This window comes from Sciurus vulgaris, assembly GCF_902686455.1.
Source record: "Sciurus vulgaris genome assembly, chromosome: 2".
Lineage (NCBI taxonomy): Eukaryota > Metazoa > Chordata > Mammalia > Rodentia > Sciuridae > Sciurus > Sciurus vulgaris.
Genome location: NC_136462.1, coordinates 89,355,899 through 89,373,557, shown reverse-complemented (window position 1 = coordinate 89,373,557; position 17,659 = coordinate 89,355,899). Strand labels below are relative to the sequence as shown.

Below are 17,659 nucleotides of genomic sequence, written 5' to 3'. Positions count from 1 at the left end.
CACTCAATTGCTATATGCTTATTCATTACAGTCCATATATAAAATGTAATATACACACAAAGAAGCTGCTAGAATGAACATTCTAAGTGTATATTCTAAAGCGAGAGATGAGAAAACTCCAATGGGATAGTGCTTTTAAATATTAACTGCATTCCCTTTCCATTTACATGCATGACTTAATGCAAGTGGACCAGGCAGGCATTCATTGCCTCACAGAAAAGTGAATTGCTTTTGGGTTTCTTCCTAGTTTTTGTTTTTTGTTTTTATATCAAAGCCAAGATTTTAAAACAGAGGGAATTCTTTAGGTTAGCTAAGGGTGATTTTTTTGGTAATGATTGTCAAGAATTGGGGGATGCTACTTGCATCGATTGACTAAAAGCCAGAGATGCTACTAAACATCTTTCATTGTTCAAAACAGCCCATTACAACAAGTAATGTCTGGTCTAAAATAATCAGTAATGTTAAGGTTGAGATGCTCTGGGATAGCCAGAGATTTGAGGTGGTATGAAGAGAGTGAGGCCATCTCTGCCCATAGAAAAAGCTTCTCTTGGGTTGAGTAGTAGAGGGGAGAGGCCAGAGGAAAGTGATGAGACTGCAGAAATCTGTACTTTTTGGCTAAATGGGTTCAAAGACTGCTTCTCGGGCAAAGTCCCAGGGATTCAGCAAAACAAAGATTTGTGCAATTACAAAGGAACCTGTATATATCCTGCTCTCCAGGTTATGAATCCCCAGTATACAGGGTCTGGTAATGACTCTGTGCAGGCAGAACCTCATAGATGGTTTCATGAGTGTCATTAAAAAAAAAAAAAGATGAAGCTTCAAACCTATAGGTGCCAGTGGACAAGAAGACTGAATGTCTTAGTGACAACCTGTTTAGATTACTGAGTGATGATATTCAAGACAGATGTCCCTTCCATCATCATCCCCCATAATACCATGGTATAAATGTGAAAGGGAAGGAAATCTTGACTATCTGAGGTTATTTCTATCATCCCAGGGTCTCAAAATGAAAATTAAGCTATAGTGAAAAAAATAAAATTATGTATTTTCACACTAAGCTTGTAGACTGAAGCAATTGGTTCATTCATATTCAACCCTTAAAAGGGGGATTGAAATTTCAACTCTGAAATTTAATGATACTATAGACTATTGTTAATCTACATTAATGCTGCTTATAGAAACCTCATTTGTTTGTTTCATCTTGCTCTTACTAAGAGTCTCAGTACCTCTGCATTTTCTCCTTTGTTAGATTTTATGGAGGAAATTTGGTATAAATGATATTATATAATACTACCCTAAGGTATATATAGAATTAGATTCTTGCCTTCTGCCTCTAGGTTGATTCTCTCAGAGGACAATTTAATATAATGCACAATCATTTAAAAGGCAAATGATAAGAGATACACTTCTTTTCCCAGACCCAGCCCTTAAAAGAGAATACCAGGACTCTACCCAATTTTAAATATAGGTGATCTAGAGAAACTAAGAAAATTGAAATTGTGAAGGGAAAGGTACTTAAAGTTTGATTAGGGTTTTCATTAGCTTACTGGGAGCTATTGTGGGAAAGAAAGGTAAATACATTCAGTTACCTTCAAGACTATTCTGAATACACAAGAATGCTTTTATGTGAACATGTCATAAGTGGAACTGATGCCATTACTCCCGACCTGAACATCTACCTTTCTTTCTTCTTCCTAACAGAGTCCACTGTGTCCTTGGCTTTTTGGGTAGATTCTTATTAGAGTAAATGAATCTGCATGGTACACTCCTAGAGACTCCTGTTGGTCTGGTAGTGGGCATATACTGTGAGTTTACTGATAGAGTTAAAATAAAAAATTCTATCCTGTGAATGGGTTCATCAGTGTGTTAGTCAGCTTTTTGTTACTGTGACTCAAATACCCAATAAGAAAAACTTAGAGGAGGAAAAGTTTATTTTGGGTTCATGGTTTCAGAGGCTCTCAGTTCATGGTTGGCTGACTCCATTGCTCAAAGCCTGATATGAGGTAGAACATCATGGCAAAAGGGTGTGGTGAAGGAAAGCTGCTCAGCTCATGGCAGCAGGGGAAGCGAGAGAGTAAGAGAGGAAGGGGCCATGGACAGATATAGTCCAGGCCTCACCTCTAGTGACCTACTTCCTCCACACATACCCTACCTACCTATAATTACTACCCAGTAATCCATTGAAATTATTAATACACTAAATGAATTAATTGACTGATGAGGTTTACAGCTTTCATATTTGATCATTTCACCTCTGAACATATCTGCATTGCATAACACATGAACTTTCCAGGGGACAACTCATGTCCAAATCATAGCAACCAGTGAGCTTCTCCTTCTATATATGAATGAGGAGGCATTTAACCAGAATTCTGCTGGCCACCTTAAGATTGTAAAACAAAATGCTCAGTAGGACTTTCTCTAATGTCTTGGGATTGTAGCTGAAGTCCCCAAACTGAGGACAAGAGGAGTTAAAGTTCTCATATTCATATGATTAATTAAGAAGCAGCAGAATGAGCTTTGCTGCCCAACCTTCTCCCTGTCCCCACACATACTGAGGCTATATGTAGAGTGAAGACAGAAGAAATTTAAATAGCATTATCTAGGTCATAAGACATCTGCTCAGTGAAAAATGCAAGGCAGGCCTTCTTTCCAATTGGAAATCTGATTAGGGGGTGTACTTGCTGATGTGCTCTTCATGAATTTTGAGATATGGGAAAGGAATTGGAGAGAAATATGAGGGCAAAGAGAGAAAGGCTTTTTCACACCCACCATGTGACATGATGAGGATGGGTGATTTTCCCAAATGTCAAGTAGGAACCACAGAAGCTTGGCCTGAGAAGAGGTTACTGACCAATCTGGAAGGTAAGCTATGTGACAATGGTGAGGGGACTTGAAAGCAGTCAGACCAGTGCCATATTTGCACCTGTCAGGTACACAGAGGATCACAAGCCATCCTCCAGAGATCACCCCACAGTACCCAAGTGAGAGGACCATGGCTGTGCCTTTCAAGGAGAAGATATCTGCCCTCTCTAGTCTTCCTTCTAACTCTGTGGAGGCAATAGGGAGACCCAGAAAGGGCACAGTAGATACAGGTGGATTTGATATGTATCATCCTGTGGGGTCCTCAGGTTGCAAGCCCTAAGGTAGGGGAGGGAAGTGTGTTAAGCTAGAAGTTGTACTGCAGTTTTAAACTGAACTAGACTTTTAATATCTGCAAGTGATTGGAGAGTGATAGGATCTGCCTGGGTTACAGTAAAGGAACAAGAAAGGAAGCTTCTACGGATTAACTACTCTGAGATCAGACTGCAGTGAGTCATGATGACCAAGAGGGGAACCAGCACTGAAATGGTGGTGACAAAGAGGACAGCAGAGTAGTCCTTCTTAATGAAGTTTCTGGGCTGCTAAATCATATGCCCATATCTCTGAACTTCCAGTTAAATGAAGTAATAAACTTCATATTGTGTGCATTAATTTGAGCCAGAATTTTATAATATTTCTGCTGAAAATACTCTCGAATACATGAGCTACTAATTATTTACAAAGAATAACATGTTTGAAAGCTTCAGGGATATAACCTCAATAAAATAACTTTCTCAGATTAATTCATTGTTTTTCTGTCTGGAATCTACCTCTTTTTGCTTTATCTGTTTTATTTTAAATTAATGAAAAATAGTCACAAAGGAATCATTTATAGTTCTTTATAAAGGAAGGCTGATTGGTTATACATATCTAATTTTATTCTCTCCCAAAATCCCAGTAAAACTCCATTTAAGAGGTTAAAAATAAGTCACAAATCCATAATGGCACAAGGAATAGGAAAGAAACTCACTGGTTCCAGTTGACCCCACAAAAGTAACAAGAAATACCCAAGACTTTTTTTCCTTTATAAGAGTAAGAATATTTTCTGATATTATGGATAACTTTTTCTGTGGGTTTGTCCCGGAGTCTGCTTTTTATGCTAGAGGTTTATTTTTGTTTTGTTTTGTTTCTGACAACTGGTAATGCTTAGCTAAGGTATTAGCTGCTCCAGGTTTGGAACTGGATAAGAGGTGGGGCAATTAGACAGATCTGCTGTCTTGGTCCCCACTGCTAGGTCAGCTGCCACTTCTCCATCCAGAGTCCCCAACCCCTGCATCTCCTAGTCTTTACCCCGTATTCTACTATCCTTCAAGGATGAAACTGGAGGTACCTTTTCTGAGGAATCAGACTAGACTAAGAAGAAAGACTTAAAAGTGCTAACAGTAGACACTTCCTCAAAACAGCCCAACCAGATCATCCTACTATAAAGTTAGGAATCAAAATATCCTCTCCAATTCCCAGGAATTAACCATACTTAGACAGCCAAGGACAAATGAGAATTTGTCTGAGGAAAGTATTTAGCATAAAAAACTGATGCTACAATAAGAACACAGGAAAAAAGAAACTTAGAGGACAAACAGGATATGCAGGAAGAAAACGTTTTAAAAATCAGTGTCCTTAATATCCTTAGTAAGACATATAAAGATACTGTGTGCCTTAAAGGGGACATTTTAAGGCCTTGGGATTTACAAACTTGATGGCACAAACAAGCAAACTGTTGGGGGCTGTGCCATGTTGGCGGCGCCGGGATGGCACCTGATCACATCTGCAGCGAGGAGGTTAATTGACGTAAGCACACTCAGGTGATTTTTCTCATCCACACACGATATATGCGCATGTGTTCTCGAGCACTAATTGCCTGCTCAGAGCGTCTTGCCTAATCTTTACGTAAGAGGCGTGGCCCTGCTCTCCGCCTCCTGGAGGTGATATAAGCGTAGCTGGAGCGAGACAGGGACGCACAGCAGCCATTAGCAGAAAAGCAGTAGCAGAAGACACGCGGCGGGCAGTAGCCAGAGAAGAAGACACGCCACAGCAGGCCAGAGTTACCAATGGCTTTTGCAGACATGCTTATATCATGCTCATTTACTCAGATAATTCCTTGGTTTTTCTGTATAGACTAGGCAATTATGAGCTAGTCTGAATTTGTGAAGGAATTTGTGAAGCCTCTTTTATAAGGATCTTTCATTCCATTCAGGAGGGGAGGGGCTCTCATGACATCATTTCCTCTTAAAGGATCAATCTTTTACTACCTTCACATTAGCCATTAAGTTTCAACTCTTGAATTTTGTAGGGGACACATTTAAGCCATAGAGATATACATCTAGCGAAAGCTATCATTTCTTCTGCCAATATATTGACTTTATAATCTGATGAAACTACTAGATGTTGGGCTTCAATAAAATGAAGGTGAAAGCATGAAAGAAGAAGATGCAAAGTCCAGGAAACAGGAAACTAACTCAGGATATAAGCCAAGGGAACTTTAAGGATAAGAGTGGGAGAAAGGCCTAAGAATGTAGCCCAGTGGTAGAGCATGTGCTAAGCATGTGTGAAAACCTGGGTCCAATATCCAGAACCAAGAACAAAACAACAAGAAATGCTTGAGGAAATATCAGGATGATGCATTGCTGGCAAACCTAGAGAACAACCAGACCAGAGAGGAAAAGGATAGAATTCTCTAGGAGGATGTCTCCAAGAAAAGAGTGTAACTCATAGGTTAGTTGTTGCTATTGACCTGTTGCCCAAGGAGTGTTTGGGAGGTGTAGGAAGAATCAGCAATGGATATAAGGAGAAATAAGCAAAGTAAACAATAAGGCTGAGGGAGGAATATAATCAGCACTAGGCTCTAATTCTTAGTGGTGAATGAAATTTGTGAGAACATATTAACATATACACCGGATGTGGATTAACCAGAAAATTACAATGATATTGAGAGGGTGAAGATGTAGAAAAGACAATTGTGCAAGAGAGCAGTACCTTCATCTACCATGACAGGAGACAATAAAATTATGTCCAAAATGGGAGACACAAAAAAGTGTAGAATATACATATTTAGAAATATGGAGATGTGTGAATGCCAGAAGACACAACTGAAATTATAGCAGACTCTTTTCTCTGGAGCTCTCTGTTGTTTGCTTTGTTTTGTTTTATGTTTGTTAAGTTTTATGGTTATATTTTAAAACCACATATATGTATTATTTTGATAAAGATACAAGTTATCTTTTAAAAGCTTCTGTATTTTGCAGTGCAGTATCAGATGAAACAAAAGAGAAGAAACCATGTGCATCCTTGTAAGGAATTGAGGAACAAGGCAACTCAGGCTGTCAGGCCAGAGTTACCAATGGCTTTTGCAGACATGCTTATATCATGCTCATTTACTCAGATAATTCCTTGGTTTTTCTGTATAGACTAGGTAATTATGAGCTAGTCTGAATTTTATTCTTCCCTCCCATATCCTCTGGATAACCAAGAAGAAAGATTTCTTCTTTTTTCTTTTGTGTATTTATTACAGTGCTCCTAAGACAGCATGACTTTGTTAGAATAAGTGTAAGTTAAATAATGCTAGTTTGTTTCAGAAATTAATTTAGAACCCACATAATATCTTGGATAAATATGTATAAAAATTGAGTTTAATGAGTCAAATTTACCTGGAATTTGTATATTTGTTAATAATTTATGTTCTCGACTACTTAAAATCTAAAGTGAGTGCAATATAAGTACCTTTGCAGCAACCAACCACTTCAAGTCATTAGAATATTATTTAGGAGTTCCTAATTAATTTTAACATATAATACTCCGTGTCTTAAAGTTTTCTCCTTTGGTAGCATTTAGTTTCTTATTGCCTGCTTTTTATTTATATATGATGTTTCACTGGAGGATATTAAAACTCAGCCCACAAACTTTCTGTAGGAAATGATATGATCTCTGTTTTGCAGATGGGGAAACTAGAGGCACAGATGGCTGCATCATTAGCCCTGAGAGATGAAGCAAGTTAGACACAGCTAAAAACAGTACAGAAGGCATCAAAGCCCAATTCTTCCGCTTGTACCCTCCAAAGTACTGATGATCATCATCTATCGTTATCATGACTATTTTTTGAATACCCACTTGGCACATATTATTAAACTGTACTGGGGACCAGATTAAAATCCTTAATGCTTGGCAGATGTTTTTCTCAGTGTTATTTTCCAGAATTCCTTCTGCCTCACCATTCCCCCTGTTTTGTGGTAGAGGCATTGGGTTTACATGAAATGTCAAGAAACTCTTAAAGGAATGCCAGGCTTGAGATGGCGTTGCTGAGAGTGCTCACAAGCGTCATTTTGTGCCTCATCTTCCCCTTGCTGATTCTGGTTTGAGTTTGCCAACAGTGTAGTTTCAGAGTTACTGCCATCAAATCACCCTCACCCATTGCCCAGGCTTTGGAGGGGCACTTGATAATCTTCTCTGCAAGTTTATATGATTCATTCACTCATAACAGTCAATGTCTTTACATTTAATACTTAGTATTACAGTTGAGCATGAAGTGTTCAGGATATAGTCCTTGCTCTCTAGACAGTTTTGGTGAGAAAAAAAAAAAACAACAACAACCATGAGAGAGTGCAGTAAATGATCAACTATAGGCAAAAATTGCAGAAGGAAAATGAAAATTACATTTTCTGGAGTGCATCCTCCTCAATGATTTTGTTTGATAGATGATGACAAGTTTTTTTTTTTTTTTAAATAAAGCACATTCCTTTCTTCACAAAATGAACATTTACTTCATACAGAGCACTTAGAATTTAGAGCATCTTAGTCTAGCCATGTACCACCACAGTAATTTAAGAAGAAGTTGAGACTGAGGAGATTAAGTACTTTTTTTCAAGATCATGAATGAGAACTCAGGATTTTCAAAACAATGTTTAATCCATAAGCCAAGTCATAGGGAGTGGGAACCAATGCTTTCAAATGTCTTTCATGATGAAATTTAAATAATTAAGAAAATAGTAGGTTGAGAAGATAAATCTTCCCCTATGACCTTCCATTCTATTCTTACTAGTTACTGGGAACCAGTAGGAGGATCACAGAGTCTCAGAGCTGAAACTGGTCATAGAACCTTTATCTACTCCCTCATTGTATTAGAGGAACTGGAGACTGAGAGAGGTTAAGAGACTGCCCCAGCCCATGCAGCTCTTAGCACAGACAGGCTGGGCATCCAGGGGTACATGATTTAAAATTTTTTGTATGAATGAGAGGAATATGAAATTTTTAATGAAATTGGAATATTGATTCTGTTTTAACTATTATGATAAAATGAGGGGGAACAAAGTTCCTTCATACCTTCATTAAATAAGGATTTAGGATGATAAGATACTGAAGTATTTTAAAGAAGAAAGCCAAGAGTCATCAAAAGAACGACTCGACCCTAGTCTAATAAACACATTGTGTGTTCAAATAGAAACATTACTTTGAATTTCAACTAAGAAAAAAGATCTGTAAAAAATAAAGTGAGGTGCTAAGAATTCCAGGATGGGGCAGCATGACTCATGATTGACAAACAAAGCACTGTGGTTGTTTACTTGTTTCTTTAGCTATCCTTTCTGCATATTGCTGCTTAAATCTCTTACTGTTTGGAATACATTTCTAACCTGTTATACTAATTGTTTCTAACTTCCTTTACTTTATGCTAAAATAAACACAAAGGTTTATATTATAATAAAGATGCACTATAATTATATGCTGAATATTTAGTATATAGATCAACAGTCTCAAAAAAGTAAACAAAACTCCTATGGGATCTGAGAGACCAAGCTCAATACAGAAGTTATGCTTTGGACTGAAAAACAAGCTTGCCAGCAGGCAGAAACATGAAGCATGACACCAAATGCAGGGGTAGTGTTCAGAAACCATGGGTTTCAGCCAGGATTGATTGTTGCTGTGAAATTACTAAACTCTTCAGCCCTTCTTCCCAAGCCATGCCTTATCTGCTCTGCTGGTGGGGCGAAGAGCGAGGAATAGAGCATTGTAATCTCAGTTGGCATCCAGCAACTGAAACTACAGCTAGCCTCGGGAAACTTCTTTAATTCTTTTTTTTTAGTTGTCAAAGAACCTTTATTTTATTTATTTATGTGTGGTGCTGAGGATTGAACTCAGTGCCTCACACATGCTAGGCAAGTGCTCTATCACTGAGCCACAAACCCAGCCCCTCTTTAATTCCTTACAGGTACAGAATTGCAGGAGGTAGAGGGAGTGTTGAGGGTGATATTGGTCAAATTATATTGTTATATTGTGTGCATGTTTGAATATGTAACAAATCCCATCATTATATTCAACTATAATGCACCAATGGGGAGGGGGGAAGAATTGCAGAAGGCAACCAAACTTTGGAGCTAGTAAAATAATGAGAAAGTTAAGCAGTCTGTTATGGAGGGAACTGCCTCAGAAAAAAAGAGAAAGAGATTCCTGCCTTTTTGGTGAGAATGATTCTTGGTAGAGCTGATTTCTTCAGAGCAGAACTGAGGTCATGGCTATCCCAACCTCAAATCCCAAGGAACATCTTCATTTTTAAAATTTACTTTATCTTTGAGACAGGCCTTAACAATTCTTGTGGAACGGAAGGCGATAGCTTAACTGCTGTCTACATGCATGCTGATTTTACACATCTCTACTATCCCCCGCATAGCCCTTCTCCTGAAATTCACATCCCTTGAAGAAATTAAATAATGTCACATGACAATGTATGAACTAATTCCTTGTTTCAGTCAGCTTTTTTGCTCCTGTGACCAAAGGATCCAACAAGAACAAATTAGAGGAGGAAAAGTTTTTTTGGGACTCAGGGTTTCAGAGGTCTTAATCCACAGATGGCTGACTCTTGCTCTGAGTCTGAGGTAAGGCAGAACGTTATGGTGGAAGTGTGTGGCAGAGAAAAGCAGCTCAGGACAGGGCAATTAGGAAGCAGAGAGAGCTTTACACACCAGGGATAAAATGCATACCACAAAGCCATACCCCTAGTGGCCCACCTCCTCCAGCCATGCCCTACCTCCCTACAATTAATCCCTATCAGTAGATTAATCCCTATCAGTTAATCCCTATCAGTAGATTAAGCCAACAATTAGGCCAGACCTCATAATTTAATCATTGCACCTCTAAACATTCTTGCATTATCTTACATTTGAGCTTTTGGGGGACACCACATACTCAAACTGTAATACTCTTCACTTTAAAAAGATTCAGAGTATGGGCATATTTTCAAGCCAACAGGATCAAGGTAAGTTTTTGTTTTCTTCCCCTGATTAAAAAAAAAAAAAAAAAAAAAAAAAAAAAAACCAGAACCTGATTCTGCATAGAAATCCATAGAAGGCAGGAAAAACAAGGAGAAAAATTCAGAATCAAGGCAGCAAAAAGGGAGGAAATGTTTCAGTTTTTTAGCTTACTATTGACAAAGGAAGACCAGATGTCACTATTCGGAGCTTCCCTGTTGTATAACTCCATGAGAGCAACGTGGTGCCTCTAGAAGCAGTGCCCTCATCACTATCTACCTTCTGAAACACAAACTCTAAACCAGTGGTTTTCACAGTAAGTTCATGGTTCCATCATACCAGAATCACCAAGATACTTGTTAAAATGTAGGTTTCTGGACTGGGCTTCTACCTGTTGAATCAGAAATAGGGACACCTCAACTGATCCTTATGAGCAATAAAATCTTAGAAGTGATTTATTTCAGATTTTAAGTGCAAAAGAAGGTACTGTATAAAAAAGATATGAAACACTTGCTAATTTTAAAGTGCATTTTACCTTGAATAAAAATAAGATTACTTGTTCCAGAATCTGCTTTTTGTTCTTTTTACTGGGGATTGAACTCAGGGGCACTCAACCACTGAGCCATATCTCCGGCCCTATTTTGTATTTTATTTAGATACAGTGTCTCACTGAGTTGCTTAGAGCCTTACCATTACTGTCTCAGCCTCCCCAGCCCCTGGGGTTACAGGTGTGTGTCACTGCACCCTGCCTGCTTTTTGTTTTTAAAGCTTTATTTATTCTCCTGTTCGTGACCCTTGCTTATGTAATGACACTATGGCCAAGCTAGATTGGGAGGTGCTGGACAGAGAGTAGATGGTATAAGAGGGGTAAATGGACTTCTTTTCACATCTGCTAATTTTTTGTAAATATTTGTGAGAACTTTCCGGTTCTCAAAGTTACTTTCTATTTGGATATGTATAACATGTACTAAGATATTTTTAAAAATCCATATATATATTTTTTTCAGATCTAATTTGCACTCTTCCTATTTGTATGGTTATTTAAAGATGCACCTAAGCACAGTTTGAACATACAGTATATTTCAATGCAGTAACTTCTTGAATCACATCTGAAACCCAAGGAGGGTTTTGGAAAAAGTGGCTGCAGTTTTTTTCCCTTTAAAAGAAGACAGTCAGCACCATCTAGTGGATATAATTAGCCTCTTTCCTGGAACTGAGGCCCATGAGGAGGTTCAGAGAGCAAACTATGAAACCTGGTTTGGAATCCCAGTGCCAGTTTCTGGGAGGTCTTGGAAAAAAGGAAACTTTTAATCCTCTCCTTCTCAAACATAAATCCGAATAATAATGGTGCCAACTCATGGTATGTTATGAAATGAAGTGAAATGATGGATCTATGGCATATCCTAGACAATAAATGTAATATTTAATAATGCTAAGCATAGACTCCTAAGAGGTGGGAACTGGCCAGTGGCATACACTATTAACTGCCCTTCAAAAGAAATGACTATTTAATTCAGTTGGTGGAATCTATGATACAAGGCTTAATGAGATTCTTCTCCTAACAACTTGTTATACTTGGTAAGCACTTACGGTGAGAAAAGGGAAACTGGGTAAATGAGACTGGTTGGAAGCCATATGGAATATAGTGTGGGTTCTTCCTCATTCATTCAAATCTGACTCTGCTCAGAAGGAGAGTGTCAAGAGTAAGGAGAGATTGAAAACAAAAACTAAAGCTAACTCAAAACCAGTACTACCATATGTCATCAACCTGGAGTAAGACCAGAGAAAGTTTGGCTTAAAATATCTTGACTCTAGAAGAAATTTTTATGAATTACTTTGAAAGGCATAACAATTCATAGACTATGTTTGCAGAAATGAAGAAAATGCAGCCAGAAAAGTATGGTGCTTGTTAATTTATATTTGAATGTTAATTATTTTGACACAGAAATATTTTCAGAAAAAATACACAGCGACTACAATTTATTAGTTTGCTCTCAAGGCACACACTCTCCCAGCACTTCTCAAAATGGAAGCAGTGGGAGATAAATAAGGTGAGAAAAACAGACAGAAACAGAAAACAATTCAAAATGAGATGAGTTTTATGCAAAATGTAACCAATGGGGACTTAATTTGGGAAGGTTACAAAAAGTGAAGAGATACAAAGTTTCCATTGATCCTGAATTTTAAAGTGAACCTCCCAGTAATATCATGTGTACTGATTATAACTCTGCTTTTTCTTAGTTTTCTCATCCTTACCCTCATTGCCAAGAAACATGAAATGTATTGTTTTCTTAATGGGCACTGTCAGTCACAAAAAATTAAAAACTGGAAAGAATGACCTTTGTTAATGAAAAATACACATTATGCAGGCACTCAGAGATTACCAGTTTGTAGTTATAGTTTCAGACCAGTATCCGGTAGACCAGAAGCACTGGCATCACCTGGGAACCTATTTAGAGTCTTGGGTCCTACCTGACATTGAATCAGCATTTTAAACAAGATCCCCAGATGATATATCTGCATATTAAAGTTTGAGAAGTTCTCAGGTACAGCCCAGGGATCAGTATTCAGTTTTTTTTTTTTTTTTTTTTTTTTTTTTTTTTTTTTTTTGGTACCAGAGATTGAACCCAGGGGCACTTAACCACTGAGCCATGTCCCCATACCTTTTAGAAATATTTTGTTTAGAGACAGAGTCTTGCTGAGTTGCTCAGGGCCTTGCTCAGTTGCTGTGGCTGATGTTTAACTCACAATACTTCTGCCTCAGTCTCCCAAGCCACTCGGGCTATAGGCATGTACCACTGTGCCTGGCCCAGGATCAGTATTTTATGAAATCTCTCCAGGCAATTCTCATGTGCAGTAGAGTGAAGAACTGAACTCATTTTTCAAATGAGGAAACTAGTTCATACAAACTTACAGATTTACCTGCGATCACACAGCTAGTTAGTATCAGAATCCAAATAAATGTACCTCGCTCCTTAAAAACAAAACAAAATACAATAAAGCAGTTGCTGTAGTTTGGACAAATGTACCCCAAAGGCCCATCCATGTGTTCAAGACTTGGGTGCCAACCCATGGTGCTATTGGGAGATGGCAGAGCCTTTAGAAAGTGGGGCCTACTAGACAGAAGTTAGGTCATTGGGAACAAGCCCTTCAAAGAGATATTCTCTTTCTTTTCTTCTAAGCTGACATGAAATGGACAACCTTCCTTTGTCATGTGCTATCATGATGTACTGTGCTACCACAAGCCCAAAGCAACAGGACTGATGATCATTGGACAGAAACCATGAGCCAAAATAAAACTTTTCTTTCTTATAAGTTGATTATCTCAGGTATTTTATCACAGTAATGGAAAGCAGACTAACAAAATGGGATTGAGGGGACAGAGGATAGGGAATGTGGTGATGGGGATTATTATTTTATATAGGGTAGGTAGGAAAAACCCTCTTAAGGAAGCAGATATTGAGGAAAGAGGAAGCTAGTCACATGGATAGCTGGGAAACTGTATTACAGGTAGAAGTAATAAGCTGGTGTGTGTGTGTGTATGTGTGTATGTGTGTGTGTGTGTGTGTGTGTGTGTGTGTGTATTTCCAAGTTCCTGACAGATATTAATCTTTGGGATGTAGAAACAGGATCTTCTTCTCCTCCTTCTTCCTTTTCCTCTTCTCCTTCTCCTCCTTCCTCTTCTTCATTCTGGGGATTGAACTCAGGGTCTTACACATGCTAAGCACAGTTTCCAGCACTGAGCTATGCCTCCAGCCCTGTAAATTATTATTAGACTATTTCCAACTTTCTTCATATTCTTTACTCATTATTATGACTATCTAAAGCATTTGTTTTAGAAATAAGAACTCCTAAATTTATAAGTGTTTATAAGAATTGTTATCTGTGGTAAATAGTCAAATGTAGGAAAAAACAGGGAACATCATTGGATAGTATTTGAACAATATAACTATTAACTAAAGAATGTTGATACAGAGGTGAAAGGAAATAGCATTGTTGAGGGAAACAAAGAACTGCAGTTTGGGTAAACCTAATAAGGATAGCCCTCAGGCAAGCACAAGAGAAGGATTTCACAGGAGATTTTCACAAAGAGTAGTTTTTGGAGGCAGTTGTTGACTGGGCAGAAATCCTACATTGCAAACCCATTCTGATTGGCAAGTTAAGGAGGGTACTCCCAGCTGAGAGATGTTGAAGGCCACTGAATACTGCCTTAGTTGTTTATCCAAGTCTGTTAGAACATTCTGTGCTTTGACCTTTAGCAGATGTGAGTGTAATCCTCTCAAAATCTCCAGATCCCCCTTTAGAATGTCTTAACTTTAGTTGCTTCACTTTTCTTTCTTTTTTTTGCAAGGGAGGGTACTAGAAATCCAACCTAGGGCCTCATGCATGCTAGGCAAGCATTTTACCACTAAGCTATCCTCCCTCCTTCATTTTCTTTCACATACAAATCTATGAGCAAGGTTAACAACCCTGCTTAGAATCATGGATTGGAAATTGCTAATTTAAGGGCTTGCTTTAAATCCCAAAGTCATTTCTTCAACACTGCTAAAAGAATTTGTATAAAGTATAATGTAAGTATATCAATTTATTAATATTTATTTTATTTGCAAGAATGATTCACTGCCAGCAGCAGAAAGGACCAGTTTATAACATGGCATTAGCTACAAGTAAGACTGAGATTAGATTGTGACCATGCTTCTCCCACATGCTCCTGTCCTGGTTCCTGGAAATGTTGACCTCACCTCTGATTCAGAGTGCCAAGCATTTCGGCTCTTGCTTCCCACTTGATTTCAGTGAATCTCCTAAGTGACATCTGTATGTTGGCTGCTAAAGTTTAATTCTCATGAGAATTAGAATACTTCCTCCCATTTTCTTGATTTTTCAACTTTTTTAAAATTTGGGATTTAGAAAAATTTAAACTTCCTGAGTAATGCTGGGGTGAAATTCCTGAATAGAAGCACTGAGGGTAGTGAGTAAGAGTCTGATCATTTAGGACTCCTCGGCATTGTAAGGACTCTAAGTGAAATGAGGAGCCATGACAAAGAGATCAAAGCAGAGGAGTAACATGGTTTGACAGTTTTTGAAAGTATGATTCGGGCTGCTGTATTGAAAGTAGACTAAGGGCCCCAGAGTCCCCTTGAACAACAACAAAAAGCCACCACCATCACCCTCACCAAAAAAACCTCACTCCAGTTAGATTACTGCAAAAATCTGAATGAGAGATGATGGGAGTATGGACCTGAATGGAAACATTGAAGGTATGAAAAGTGCTTGAATTCTGGATATATGTTAAATGTAGACCTGAAAGAATTTATAACAAATTGTAGTGTATCAAAGGACAAGGAATTGAGGATGACTCCAAAGTTCTTGGTCTGAACCTGGCAGGATGGAATTCTTGTTTACTGAGATAGATAGGGGCTGTAGTGGGGAAGTAGTTTGATTTTTTACTTTTTAAGTTTGAGATGGTTCTTACACATCCAAGCAGAAATGTCAAATACACAGATAAAGGAATCTCGAGGTCAGGGGAGAAGTCTGGACTGGAGATACAAATACAAGTTCAGCAGTGTGTGGACTGCATTTACATCAGAAAGCCAGCACTGCACTAGATTTATAGCTGTGTTCTTTGGGCAACTCACTTAACGTATGCGTATTTGCTCCACTAAGAAAGACGGGGGCGGGGTAGGAGGACACATTCTACCTACTTAAAATCATGACAAAGGCGCCATGAATGTGAGAATTGTTTGTAAATTGTAAAGCACTGTCCAGGCTGGAGAGTGGAATGCAGCAGAAATTTGATGCTACTGGGTAACTGAAAATTAGAGAAATTACAAATAAAAGAAGGTGCAAACAGCAATTACTATCCTTTCTGGACTATTGCCCAATTCTGTGCAAAACTTATATCATGAAAAATTTACACAGCACCCCAAATTTACAAGAGCTTCACGTTATGATCTCTTCCAGCTGCACAAGTCTTGTGAGGCGGGAAAAATTATCATCCTCATTTCATGGAGGAGGAAACTAGATCAGAAAGGGTAGCTAGCCTGCAAGAAACCAGTAATAGGGACCCAGAGCCCGTCAAGCACCGGAAATCTCCTTCTGAGTCCAACCTAAATATGAACAAACTATTCCCTAATCACAATGTCGGCTGCAAAGACAGAAGACAGCAGGGCTGACCCAGCTCTTCACCGGTGCGGGTTTGTAGCAGGCTTCCTCGCTGCCCCGCCCGACCCCTACGACCTATTTCCGGATGGTACGCCCCTTTTCTCCTATCGCGAGACTGGGAGCGTCGTGTTTTTGGTTGCCAGGGGAACAGTTTCCCCAGAGGCAGGAGGGTTTTGAACAGGTCACATCTTCACCTCCAGAGGCAACGGTGGCGGGAAACACCCCTCCCTTTTGGGGAGAAGTGGGTGATGCTGAGGGTCAGCGGCGCGCTTTTGAGCGAGTCGGTGCTTTAACGACTGGCGGTTAGCTCTGCGTTCCCGCCAAGAAGGTGAGGGACGACGCAGACCACTGGCGGGACTTGTTCGCCACTCTACGAGCAAACGAGTGGGGCGGGGCTGAGTCGTATCAGGCTGAGTGACCCAGGCTGGTTGTTAGGAACAGCAGGCAGGACCAATGAGAAAGCGGGGAGGGCTGTGGGGTGGGCCCAGCCGGAGGAGGTGGGGACCAGCGGGCGTGAATACCTAGGGCTGATGTTCCGCTGAGTGTTTTGTTGAGTATTCCTGGGACCCGACTGCAAAGTCCAGAGCGTTAGGACTCCCACGCCATGTAGCCAATAAAGAGCTGGAACGAATCAGTCGTTTAAACTAGATTGTAAATGGCAAAGGATGCGAATAGACATTTCATAGAAAAAATGAAAAAAAAAAAAAAAAAGGCCAGTAAACATTTGACTAGAGACTCAACTTTTCTCATAATTGAAGGAATGTAAATCAAACTCACAAATGTCTTTGGACACCTATCGGATTGGCAAAGATAGAAAGACTGACGAAAATCAGATTGGCACCAAGCCAATGTGGAGAAACTTATTCATCTTATCATACATAACTCCGTTGGTGGTAGTGTAATTTGACACAATTTTTTTTTTTAAATGGAGCACAATTTGGCAGACTATCAAAATTGAAACACAGGTGGTCTCTGGTGCAGCAATTGTAATTTATCTTGTGAATGAGCATAACTAAAGATTGGTAAAAGGACAGTAACTTAAAATCGAGGTGTCATTTACTTTCGATAGAATTCACCTTTTTAATGTACAGTTCTAGGAATTTTGACACATACAGATACAGAACAATTTCATCATCCCTTCCCAAATCTTCTAGATTTCTCCTAGTACTCTTTGTAGTTAACCCCTTCTCCATTCCCCTCTAACCTGTCAACAATTTTCTGTCCATAGATTTTGCTGATTCCAGAGGGTCTTACTGGTGTAAGCAAACACTGTGTTGTCTTCTGAATCTGGCTTCTTTTACATGAGCATAAAGCGGTGGATACTCATCTGTGTTCTATCAGTTACTTGTTCCCTTTTATTGCTGAGTAGTAGTCCCTTGTGTAGATGTACCGCAGTTTGTTTA

General features: G+C 39.0%; 1 protein-coding gene across 6 annotated transcripts in view; it reads left to right on the top strand.

The window, feature by feature from the left end:
• The first annotated feature begins 16,403 nt into the window (after positions 1-16,403).
• Positions 16,404-17,659, top strand: part of FSIP1 (fibrous sheath interacting protein 1) — a 226,089-nt gene continuing 224,833 nt past the window's right edge. For all 6 annotated transcript variants that reach the window (XM_079125955.1, XM_079125954.1, XM_079125952.1 and 3 more), the window contains exon 1: positions 16,404-16,584. The gene's annotated coding sequence lies outside the window, so the exon portion shown is untranslated. The remainder of the gene's footprint in view (positions 16,585-17,659) is intronic.